Source organism: Meleagris gallopavo, chromosome 1 (genome assembly GCF_905368555.1).
Source record: "Meleagris gallopavo chromosome 1, MGAL_WU_HG_1.1, whole genome shotgun sequence".
NCBI classification, from domain to species: domain Eukaryota; kingdom Metazoa; phylum Chordata; class Aves; order Galliformes; family Phasianidae; genus Meleagris; species Meleagris gallopavo.
In genome coordinates, this window is record NC_139404.1 from 140,818,095 (window position 1) to 140,830,450 (window position 12,356).

Sequence of the window (12,356 nt, forward strand, 5' to 3'; positions counted from 1 at the left end):
CTAATGTTTCTCAGATTTGTGAGAATAGTTTTTTGATTCAGTGTCAGAAGAAAGTAAAAACACCACGAATTTCAAACAGTAGTGAACACTTTGGCAAGTGGATATTAATATGGTACTATGGGCTTTTCCAAAATTCATTATTTCAAAATTGTGAATAAAATTAAAGAATATGAATTCATCATTCAATTCAGTTGGATATATCTGTTAGAAAAAAAAATATATCTTTCCTTTCTTATTGATTCAGTGTTTTCTTCAGTTTGCCCAATAACAAGCACCATGTTGGCACCCCACTCATAGCTTTTTCATACATATTCCTTCTTTCACAGTATTCTAAGTAGTTGGGAGTTTTCTGTTTACTCTGGAAGGCAGAAAAAATCTTTGGTTTCAATAGTATAATTTTATAGATAGAAATCTGTAATTTCCAATTACAGCCAAGTGTCAATTAGATATTTTAAATTTCCCGGACTTGTTCCCTTTAATTATCCAAGACAAAAATATTTTCTCCTTTGGATGATATACTACATACTATAGTCCTAGTGTCATAACATCAATGCACCTTATTTAAACCTTACCATTTCCAAAGCAAAACTGTAGCTGAAAGCACATCAAACCAGCCTGACATATTACCGTGACACAGTACCTTTGGAAACAAGGGTATCAGTGAGATGTTTTATTGAAAAGTGTAGTCAGTAGCAAAGCAGACTATAAAGCTATAAAGATTGTTCAGTAGCATAACTTCCTGCGCTCTGTTCAAGAAATATTCAAAGACAAGGGTAGTTTTTTTCCTTATCTTATGTAAGGATATTGAAGTCTTTTCAATCCCTTCCTGTCCTGTAGCAAACTGTACTAGCAAATCCTTTTCTCTCCGTAGGCTTATGCCTTCTACTGCTAACTTGGTAGCCAGCAGCCTGCTGCCCCAGGCAGCTTGGGAACACTCCTCCCTAATGAGAAAGCAAGTCAAAAACTGCTTCTGCTGAGCTTTCTGGACAGAAAAATAATTTCAAGTGATCAAAAGTAATTTAAAAAATTGTGTCATTCTAATGAGATGTTGAAACTCTGGCAAACATGTCAATCCAAACTCAAGTGTGTAAAACTGCCTAGAAATTTTCATTGAAGTAGAAAAAGAGTCTCCTTTGGAAACCGAAATAATAATAATAATAATAATAATAATAATAATAATAATAAATTAAAAATTGAAAGATTAGACATGATAGTTTTTGTGAAATGGACCAGAACCTAAAGCTGATCACTTGATAGCAAAACACTGGGATAGAAAGGAGTGAATGCACCAAAGGTAGCCTCTTTATGTTTATTAGAGAAAGTAAAGTTTAAAAATCAGCATCCTCTTGAGATCTGGTCTAAAATCTCTTTGAGGACAGGACCCTAGAAGAGTGAGGCTTGTTATCTGCAACCATAACAGTATGGTCATCAGGAACCTACATCTGTTGCATGCTGGCAGGTGGCTGGAATGGTTGCCTGTTTAAGTACGAATACAGCTTGTTGATCTTTTAGGCTTTGAACCCAGCTCTTTCCTTGTAGCACAGAGTGTTCAGAAGAGTCAGGTGTCTCAGTATCTGCAGGACAACTGCTTCTGAATATTTGTAGGTGTCTACAGAAGCTTTTACAATAAAGCAGTGATTTTTAATATGCATATAGAAAACAATCCTGGAAAGAGGTTGCAGTGGATTTCATTTCCAGTGATAAGAGATTTAAGCACAAATGTTATGTTACATTTTCATTAAAATGGTGGTAGTTGTGTTCCCATGTAGTGCATGCTTCATTCGTTTCTAGGACTTAAAATGGTTTGCAATTTGAATAGTAGTTTTCAGACTTTCTTCCAAAAAGCCCTATTTTTGATATCATGCATTTCATAATTCTAATATAGAGGTAATTTTGGTTTCTTTTTTTTCTGGACAATCTTGGGAGCACCTAGAAATTAAAAGAAGTGCATTATCCTATGTTTAAAAATGTAGTATGTTCTTTTATGCAAAACGACTCATGAGGACTGCTTTTTCTATTTGTCTGTACATGGGCATATATAAGTTTACACAAATGTTCCTTATTGATGAATGCATCTACAAGTATCTGGAGAAGAAGAATCTTTTAAAACTATCAATTATTTCCCATTAATCATAAAAAAAATACTCTGTACTGTTTAACTTCCTAATTACACACAGATGAATATGTTTTCTCATATCTTTTTTAAAATTAACTTGAAGGAGGTGCTGATAAGGGTTAGACCAAGTGTTAATTGGGTTGCATTGTATTTTGAGAGACAAAATTCTTGCTGTGATGAAAAGTATGGAAATGACTGCATGTTCCAGACTTCTCACTGCTATGGTAATATCATTTACTCCAACAAGTTACAGGACATTTCATTTAAGGAAAAGTATAATTAACACCTATTCAAGCTTTTTTTCTCTGATTTAAAAAAAAAAAAATGTAGTTTTTTCATATTTAACTGATTGTTTCTCCACTTAAGATCAATCCTTAGTAGCATCAAGTTGGGACTGATTTTTCTTGCCACACATTTTTCTTACTGAACTATAGTGCCTGTGGGAGAAGCTACCATGATGTAGAGTGGTCTCAAAAGCCACTGGACAGTGGCTAGGTATTTGTGGTTAATTGAAGTTATCCTGGTTTTTGGAAGTTCCTGTTGAGTTCATTTGTTGAATATGGGTTTGGTAGCAGCAGAGTCTGTTAAGATTTTCCTGCCTGTATTCTGATTTAACAGCAAAATACGCAGATTTACTTTTTTTAAGTGGGGATGTTACATTATCAAACTATTTTAAATAAGTAGTGTACTTTGACACTACTGTACTGATATTAAAATTACTGCAAAGATGCCTTAACTTCTGTGTTTGTTTTGTTTTCTATTCTAGATCATAGGTATGTCTATTAGGGAAGTATATCCTCATGTATGCTATATAATATTAAATACATACTAAGAGGAACAAAAGATTATTTTCTTTTCCTGATGTTTCCATTTACTAATAGTGTTTTACATTTATTTATTATACTGTAAAGAACCTTTCTGCTTCCCAGAGACAGCTCTGAAATCTAAGTAAATAAACCAGTTGCAACTCTTGACTTAATTAAGTGCAGAAGCCTGCAGCTGGAATTCTGAATTAGGGAGGGACAAGAGAGGTTTGTCCATGCATCATCTAAACTAGGTGTCCATGTTTCTGCACTGCAGTCTGTTATGTTGTACTGAGCTCCAGCAGGTAAAGCGATGTCCCACAGAAAAGTGAAAATAACATATTCCTCCTGCTGCAGTCTCTACTAACAAAAATGGTATGTCTTTAGCTGCACATGCTTACAGAAAGCATTCTTTGTTGTTGACTGTGGTCTTAGATTTGCATACAGAACTCTCTCACCCAAAACACTCCCATTACTCTAGACTGTAGGTGAATACCAAACTCACTGGATTATCTACAAGTCTGCCAGTGACCACTATAAAAAGGGTCCAGGGCTCAGACCGTCCTTATATAAATTGCCCACTGTACATGCCAAGACACATTCAGAGCCTACATTCAGTCTAAACTTGAGGAGGATGATTAACCATGAAGGGTGTTTTCTATTCTGGGCCACCACACCCTGTTTTCTGCTAGAGCCAAAGGAGAACAGGATGGGCAGTATTCAGGCTGCCAAGAATGGATGATTCATGGAAACATCACAGTTCAATCTGGACATTTATATTTTGAGACTCTAGTGGAAATCTTGGCAATGTACTTTTATTCTTCCTAATTATTAGTGTTGTAAATAACTACATACATTTACACTCTATCAATTTCCTGCAATTATATTGCTCCCCATTCCTTTATGTTTGCTTTGGTTTTATAAATATGAGCTATTTTTACACAATTAAATATATAATGAATTGTAAGGCCTAATGCAGAAATGTTATTAATAGCAAAATATTTTAAATCCTACACAGCTGGGCTGTTATTAAAACATTGTAATGAGACCAAACAGATAATTTTGTTGCTGATTGCTTTTCGTAATAATCTTTATTATGTGTCTTCAAGAAGTACCTGGCCAATCTGTTTTAAACAGATTTTTCAGCTCCCTTCCATGAATATCCTCTGCTAACCTACCCTATTTCCAGACAGAAGTTTCTCCCTTTGATAAAGAAGGTTTTTAGCACGATAGTTTAGTAATCTACTCGTCTGCTTTTCCAGCAACAGAAGGCAAAGGCATTTTTGTTTGGTATGGATTAGTCTTTATTAAACTGCTAAACTTGGTTTTGTCTGAGAATCCAATAATGGAGAGGAGAATGTAACTATCAGCTGAAAATAGATGGTATTAATGCAGCATTTCCCCTCCTGTGTTACTCCTGTAACTAGCAGCATTCAGTAGATTTTACATACTGATAAATTCATTCAGCAGAAAAGGCACTGGTTCATGTTTGGAGTTTCTGAAAATTACATGACAAACATGCAACATGCATGACAAACATGCAACATGCATGACAAACAAACATCAGCATTTGCAAACAACCCATCAGATTAAGCCTGAAAAATAAACAAGAGCCTCATGGACATAACTCATCTACCTCATGGATTTCCTACACCAAGTGAGGTCAAAAAAAATATGGCTAGACATACAAACATGCAAAACTTTCGAACGGCTAAGGACAACTTTTTCTTAGTGTGAAGTTTTACTTTATTTATTTAGTTTTGTTCATAAATAACAGTTAAGAAAAGACTGGTGATAGTGGTGAAGTAGTAACCATGTGGTAATAACTGACTGCTTGAAGAGATTGAAAGGACAAATGAAAATCAGCTAAGGGCCTCACACTGACTAACACTGTGATTTAGGAAAAGACTACCAGGGTTTGTGAGAGGAAATAATGATTGTAAGAAGTTTTTGAAGTGTTTGGCTCTGAAAATTGCAAGACAGGAAGGCAAAAGGTATTGTTAGTAATAAAAGTAGTGAATTAAGGTTACTAACATTGGTGAGATCCCAAGTGAAATAATGTTTGCAGTAAGACAACAGTTGGATTAAGGAAGATGAAGAGATGTTTGAGGAAAGATCAGCAGTTGCTTTTGTTGAAGCTAGCTTTGAGGTTACCAGAACCAGTCAGTGCTGTGCCCCTTGGAGACACTGTTCTTCTAGAGTACTGCATGAGCTGAATTTATGCCTGTTATCATTTCCCTGTATACTTTATAAAAGAAAATGTGCACTTAAACATTTCAGTGTTCTGCTTGAAGTTTCACTGGTTTCTGAGCTGGCCTGCTGTGAGCCATGTTAGGCTACTGTAAGCCACGAGCAAGCATGTGTTTTTTGATAAACTCATAAGCACAAAGATGTGGCATTGAGAGCAGTAGAGAGAGGAAGTGAGACAGATGATGAGGAGGGAGTTTTGTCGGCACTTGGATGTTTGTAAGGTATTTGGATTTGCCACTAAATCTCTTAGAAAACCACATGTACTTTAAAATATACTTACTAATTTTATTTGTCATCATTGTGTTATTTACTTCACTAACCAGAAGATAAACCGTCTGTCCTGAAAGAAACTCTGTTCTGATGAAATCGTAGCATCTTATGGATCTCAAAACACAGTTATTTATGCATGTTAATTTACATGATCACATGCAGCATGGGGATGTGACTAATAGGATGTTTTGTTCCTTTAATAAGATTTATACTGTGCTCATGGCTGTTATTATCAGAGCTGGTGACACTTAGAGTGGTCTTTTCAGAGCAGAAGTACTCATGACAGGCCATGTTTGGTTGCTGCTCATACGTGAAAGGGTTAAAAATATCGTACAGTTGTGAAGTAAGCTTGTGGATATGGCATCGAATGATTGCTTTAGACAGCTCTGTGCTGCAGGTTGGGAGCACGAAAAGAGACTTTTTAGCTTGGGTTCTCTGGTCTGCATATTATCACAGCCCCTGCCAGCCACTGATGCTCTCTGCTTTGCCTGTTCCTTGCAGCATGTACCCAGGCTGTTGTTCAGTCCTCTCTGTTTTCCTTGGGTTAGCTTGCATGTTTTCTTTCCATCTAATTCATGTACCTGAGGAGGAAAAAAAGAAAAGATGCTGCTTTACATCTCCTAGAAAATTAATTGTTCTTAGTATCTTGGAAACACCTCCCAGGCTGCAGTTACTATAGTGATAGATGTGGTATAAAGTGTAGATAAATTGCTTTAGCAGTATGTAACTTCATTTTTCACAAACCCTACCACTGAGATTTTTTGATGCTTTTTCATTTTCTTTTCTACAAACTGAGTTGTCCCTGATCTGATAACTGAAACCATGTGCACTGTTTGAGGACCTTTTCATGGACCCCATGAAGGAATACAGTTTGAAGCAGGAATAAAATTTGGAGCATGAGCCAATAATAGTTATTCAAGTATAACATTTGATAATTCATTTATACCAGTGTATGGGAAATGTACATACCTGTCATTTTGTTAAGTAATACTACTTGCAAAAATTTAAGTTAATGATAGAAGAATAATATTTTAGTATTATTTAAGTGTACATTGCTGGAGATTCCTGAACAGTAAGTAATTCTTACTTAAAAATACTATTTTCCTAAGATGCCTCAGCCTGTTTAGGCAAGCAGAAACATGTAGGGTTTTCCATCTGCTGTTTATGAGTACATTTTTATTTCATAAGTGAAGACCTCTATATCACTTCTCCTGTTCTTACTGTCTATGTAATTAAACTGGAGAATGAGTTGTAAGTCCTGTTGCAACTTTTAAGAGGTCAGGGTAGAACTGGATTCTAAACACCTCTGTGGTTTTTGGCTTTGTTTATTTACTGTTTATTCATTTTTGTTGATTATGGTGTTTGTTTTTATTCTTCTGGTTAAAACTAGGAACATGTCAACTCAGGCATGAGAAATTCTGCTATTGTTGATGTACTTTTTTTACTGTTGCAGTATGTGCTTGGTAAAGCTAGATAGTAAACACCAGCAACACTTCAAACCCTGAGGTTCCTCAATGCTGATTGCATTATAGATTCTTATAACACCAAACAAAATAAGAGAAATGAAACACTGATTTCAATTAAATTATTAATACACACAGTCATAGCACTTGTTCATATACTCCTTATTCAGTACTTTTTCTGCACCTCATGGCACTAGATCTTCTTTTCTTCACCTCATCAATTAGTAAGGAATCAGTCTCCCAGGCATGGGAGATGACTATGACCAGTGTAATAGAATGAGGACCTCAAGGGGGCAATTAAACCTACTTATTTTCAATATCAGGAAGAAATGGATCTCTCTGTGAGGTATGTCCTTCAGCTGGCTATATGGTCTGATTTTGGGGTGGTCCTGTGTGGAGCCAGGTGTTGGACTAGATTATCCTTATGGGTCCCTTCCAACTTGGGTCATTCTATGATTCTATGTTTTTATGATATAAGAAGACTAGATAGCTAAAGATATGCAGAAGAGATCCTCTACATCCAATTCTACTGGCTCTCATATATTCAATGCTAATGCTGATAGCGGGGAATATATATCCTATGTTCCAGAAGTGTGTACTCATAGTAGTTGTAGAACACTGAAGAGATGTGTGCTTATATGTATGTATATGCATCCTTGCCTTGTTTTTTGTCTGTCTGGCAGGGATTTAGTATTTTTCAGAGGTAACTAGCATATTTAATTCCTTTCTTAGTAATTCCAGAGATTTTTTTGAAAAAGGTTTGGATTATTTCATGTGAGACAGAGGGGCTGCAAGACACTTTGAGATATGAGAAGCAGCAGTCAGAGGTAGAGCGCTGCAGGAGGTAGGCAGCCACAGCATGAGAAGGTGTTCCTGCAGCTGCGGCAGCCTGCCTGCCTGCCCTAATGTAGGTCACTGACTGGAATGAGGCTGTTCTGGGGGAATATGTGGAAAGAAATGGCTTGAAGGAAAATGTGGCTGATGTAGATGTAGTCAGATGTGGTATTTCCAGCTCCTCTCATTGAATAGCACCATTCAAGGACTCTCGATATTGTGGTGTAAGTACAGTACTAAATGAATAAATATCCTGAAAAGATTGCAGTTAGCAGTACTGAGAAAAAGTTATTTGTAGCAATGACTGAAGCTGTGCAATTGTAATGTGTTTTTGATGCCTTTGCTGCCAATAGCTTCAGACAGCTGGATAATGACTCATCAGAAAGCAACTTGGAGCAATTCCACTGTCCTGTAAACCCCTCCTAGATTTGAATTTGTTTTTTCCCCCTCCAAAAAAAGAAAAAAATGCCATCAGCTACTCAGTTTCACACTTGTTGTCCAAACAGCATGAATTAGCACAGGCAAATTCAAAATTATGACATGTTTTGTTTTGTCACAGCTCTTCAACATATAGGACAGCTCATAAAATGTGTCAGTGTGCAAAGCCTTGCTCCAGGAGTTCCACGAAAGTGTTGTTCAGTGCACAGTACTTGGCAAACTGTTTTGTATGAAGGCCAGAGTCATTTGCAGCGAGATTAAGTTTTTAGAGAGAGAGGATCCTGATCCCTTCCAAAGTCCACATTTTGGATCTGGGAAATTGTTTGATTAAAACCAGCAGAACTCTGCTGGATAGTGCAGCAGTTCATCTGCGGCTCTCCAAGTCTGAGCAATAATGTTAACTCCAGTTATTCATCCTCATCTGTCAAGAGTGAGATCTGAACTTTAGAGCTGTGAACGAGACACAGGACTGTTATTCTTGAAGAACAACACTTTTAAACTGTCCAGTAGCCCCATAGAGAAACCAATTTCATGTCTTCACGGAGTTAGCAGTGTATTATCCACTTACATTCATTATAGATTTGGGCAGGAGAGCTCAGAAATTTGCAGGAAAAAAACCTCAATGTGCTGCTGATGTACTTTGGCTAGCACTGGTTCCATTTTTACAGTACCCTGCTGTTCTTTTATTTCCTTAACTGTAAATTGTATACATCTGCACTCTGGTTTGCTTCTGACCTGAGAATTTTCTCCTTATGTGCTCCATGAAAAGATGCTCATTTGCTTCCTCCCACGCTTTCAGAAAAACAACTTCAACATTTTGTCCCTGTTTTTGGAATGTTTTGTTTTGCAGTGGGGTTTTCGTGGTTGTTTAGGGTTTGTTGTTGTTGTTGTTGTTGTTGTTTTGGTTTGTTTTGGTTTGGTGTTTTTGTTTTTGTTTGGTAGCTAAATCTGCCCTTGAGTATTTTGGGGTGATTTTCTCAGATAGTCATTGCTCTGAAAAACTGTAACAAAGATTGGCATCAGTCCTGGTCTCTGATTGTAAGTTATTACAGGGCTTATTTCTCTATGTACTGGAAGTGCTGCACATACGTTGCAAAATATTTGACAGGTTTTGTGTCCCAGGCTCAAAAATGATCACAGCGTCACATGCAGGAAGTGGCCTGCACCCTTCTGTTCTAATGATTCCATTTATTTGTTGCTGTCTGCTCAACGTGATAGATAGGCCAGAAGTCTGCATCCATTTTCTTGTTGAATATGGGTAAAGGAAATTTTGTTTGAGAACAGTGGAAACTGCAATCTGCAGTATAGCTAGTGCAGACTAGAAAAAACTGTGTAAAGGCTTATCCTCGATGCCAAGGCAAAGCACTGAGCTTAGCATTTGCATGGGGCTGGGGAAACCGTGAAACAATGCGTGGGACTCACTCAAGGCATGCAATGTACAACTTTAAAAGTGACACGAAGGAAATTGATCAGCACAGTTTGGGAAGCAATGCAAGCATTTACAAGAAGCAAGACTGATGTAGGTAAAAGAGTAAATCAAGGAAGGTAAGGAGACAGTGTTAGGCAGACAAAGAGCTTTGTCTGAGTACTTTGGGAATCAGAAATATGCCTCTGTTCTTATTTGTCATGAGATTCTTAATCTTGAGATTTGCTTTTGCTTGTGTTCCAGCAGAAAAAAAGGGAATAGCGATGTCTGCTCACTTCTATGAAGCAGCCAACAAAGTGCCATACAGAAGTCCGCCTTGCATTTACATATTTCTAATTGAAATACATCAGAATACTACTAATATTTTTCAGTAGTAATTTTGATGGAATTTAAAGGATAGATTAATTTAAGCTGTTATTAAATTAACCATATGTCGTTTTAAAAGCGGTGATTGGAAGTGAAAAAGTAGATTAATTCTGTCTCTATTTCTTATGGTACTATAAAGGGTATTAACAATATGGTGAGTAGGAGTCCTAAGGCTGATATACTGCAAAAGTTTATTGCAAATCAAAACTAAGTGTGGTGTACAAAAAAATGAATTATTTACTATCCTTTCCACTAATTAAATATTTTTCAAGTAATAATTTATTTCTAATGCTATGAAGTAAATCCATAAAACAATATGAATATAATGAGGTGGTATGTCTCTATTGGCCTAAGATTAGTCTTCTGATTTACTTCAGAAGTAGACTGAAACCATGATTACAGATATATAGACCGTATGGATTGCCAAAAAATAAAGAATTTCCTATTTCTTGATTAATTTTGTATCATCTGGAGTTGATTTCATTAAATGTTATTATTTTTTAAATAATATATATTAAATAATATAATAATAATGAAATAAAATAATAATTTTATATATATATGTATTACTGGATCTTTGCCATTGTCAAACCCTGTTTGAATGTCTTTCTAGCTTTCTTCTTCGTATAGGTATATCAACTAAGAGAGGGGATATTTATTACTTAATTTGGGGAAATTTTCATGTTTTAAAATTTCATGTTTTGGAATTTAAAGAGTTTGAGTTGATGGTAGAGTAAATATAATCTGATAAAAACTAATTTAAGTATGTCCCGAGTTAGAAATTACTTTGAGTGTTTTGGGTATATAACCAGTTAGTTGCGAAAACGATCATTCACTGTTCCTCCTAACTTATCAAAAATTGTTGATTCAAAAAATTATGAGATCTAAAAAGAGGTAGTAAATATGAAAGATCATTTCATTTTCTCTTTTCCTCTGAATAAGAGTATTTACTCTTTAAAAGCCATATGAGAGTTGTGAAGACTGAAAGCTCTTCTATTTATTACTAGAGAGTTGGCATTCTCCATTAATTGCAGACCAGTATAGAAAGTCAACTAATATCCAAATAAACATGCTGAATAGCCTTTCTCATAGCCGATTCCTTTGAGAAGAAGGTTGACCCTTCTGAGGTCTCTGTGAACTGTTTTTCTGGGACTCTGTGATAACTACTGCTGGAGCTGATTAAGTTCTAGCAAACCTCCACAGCCAAACAAGCCCCAGGTCCCAGGCACTGGCCTAACACACAACCAATGGCCTGGTACAAGCAGTGAGGCCACCCTTCCCTGTCTCTGCTCTACATATAGGAATCGCAGCTAAGTCTCCCTTTTCTCGAGACAAGAAGAGGAGAACTGATTATTTCAGCTTTATCCTCACACCTGTTGTAAGAGTGAAGGGTTGACTGGGAGATGATGTAGCTTCATTGCTCTTCCTATTCCATGCAACTCCTGCTATTGAGCTCTTAGATCTTAGCTCTTAGCAATATATGGTAATAAAATAATTCAGCTTATCTCTCCCAGGCTTTTCTCGTTACTTCTCTGTGTATACAAGCCTCATTTGCTTCTTCAGGAAAATCCCTGGGGAGGATTACAGTTTTTCTTTGCAACTATACTCAGCAGGAATTTATCTCCACAGGTGTTAAAGGGTATCTTGACCTCACACCAATTCCTGCTATAGGGTTAAATAGAATATTAGGATTCATGGTGCTCAATTGTGTTCATTTTTGGTGCAGATTGGATCAATATTTTTTCTGATAAGAAAGATCTGCAGTGATACAAATTCAGTGCTTGTTGAGTCCCTGTATTTATCTTGACTGAGTAGCTCTAAGCGATTCAGGTTGGTGCATGAAAATACTTTGCCAAAACGTTGAAACCAGTTCGTCTCTTTGAGGAATTATGTGGAATTGTTCAGTTGCCTACTATTTATAATTATAATTTTGACTTCATTCCGTGTTCATCTAGAGGCAGAGATCATCATGTTTTTGCATGCCTTCACTTCAAAGAAGAGGGGCAAGTGACTGAATGCAGTTGTTCAGTGAAACTTAGATTTACCTTTGACAGATGATGCCATGTTTTGAGATAGCAGGAGAATCTCTAATCTAATACATTATCTCTGAGTGTCTTTTTATTATCATGGGTGTACTTAGCTGCTGAGGCATTCAAAATACTAGAGCATAGCTCATGGGATCTGAAACACTAAATTGTACAATAGCATATATTTTCATAGGGCAGGTGAGTTTATCTCAGTGTCTACTTACAGAAACCTCATTGATAAATATCTGGAATGCTTCATCTATCTTCAAATAATTATAATTAATTATAGTTATTCATATGTCTTAGTGTCAAAATATGAGTGTCCTCCTAATGTCAAGTACACTAATTAAGGTTATTAATATT

At 36.3% G+C, this 12,356-nt stretch overlaps 1 protein-coding gene across 3 annotated transcripts in view; it reads left to right on the plus strand.

The window, feature by feature from the left end:
* The window catches only part of FGF14 (fibroblast growth factor 14), a 378,041-nt gene that overhangs the window by 338,315 nt on the left and 27,370 nt on the right, over positions 1–12,356 (plus strand). The gene's annotated exons all lie outside the window — the stretch shown is intronic.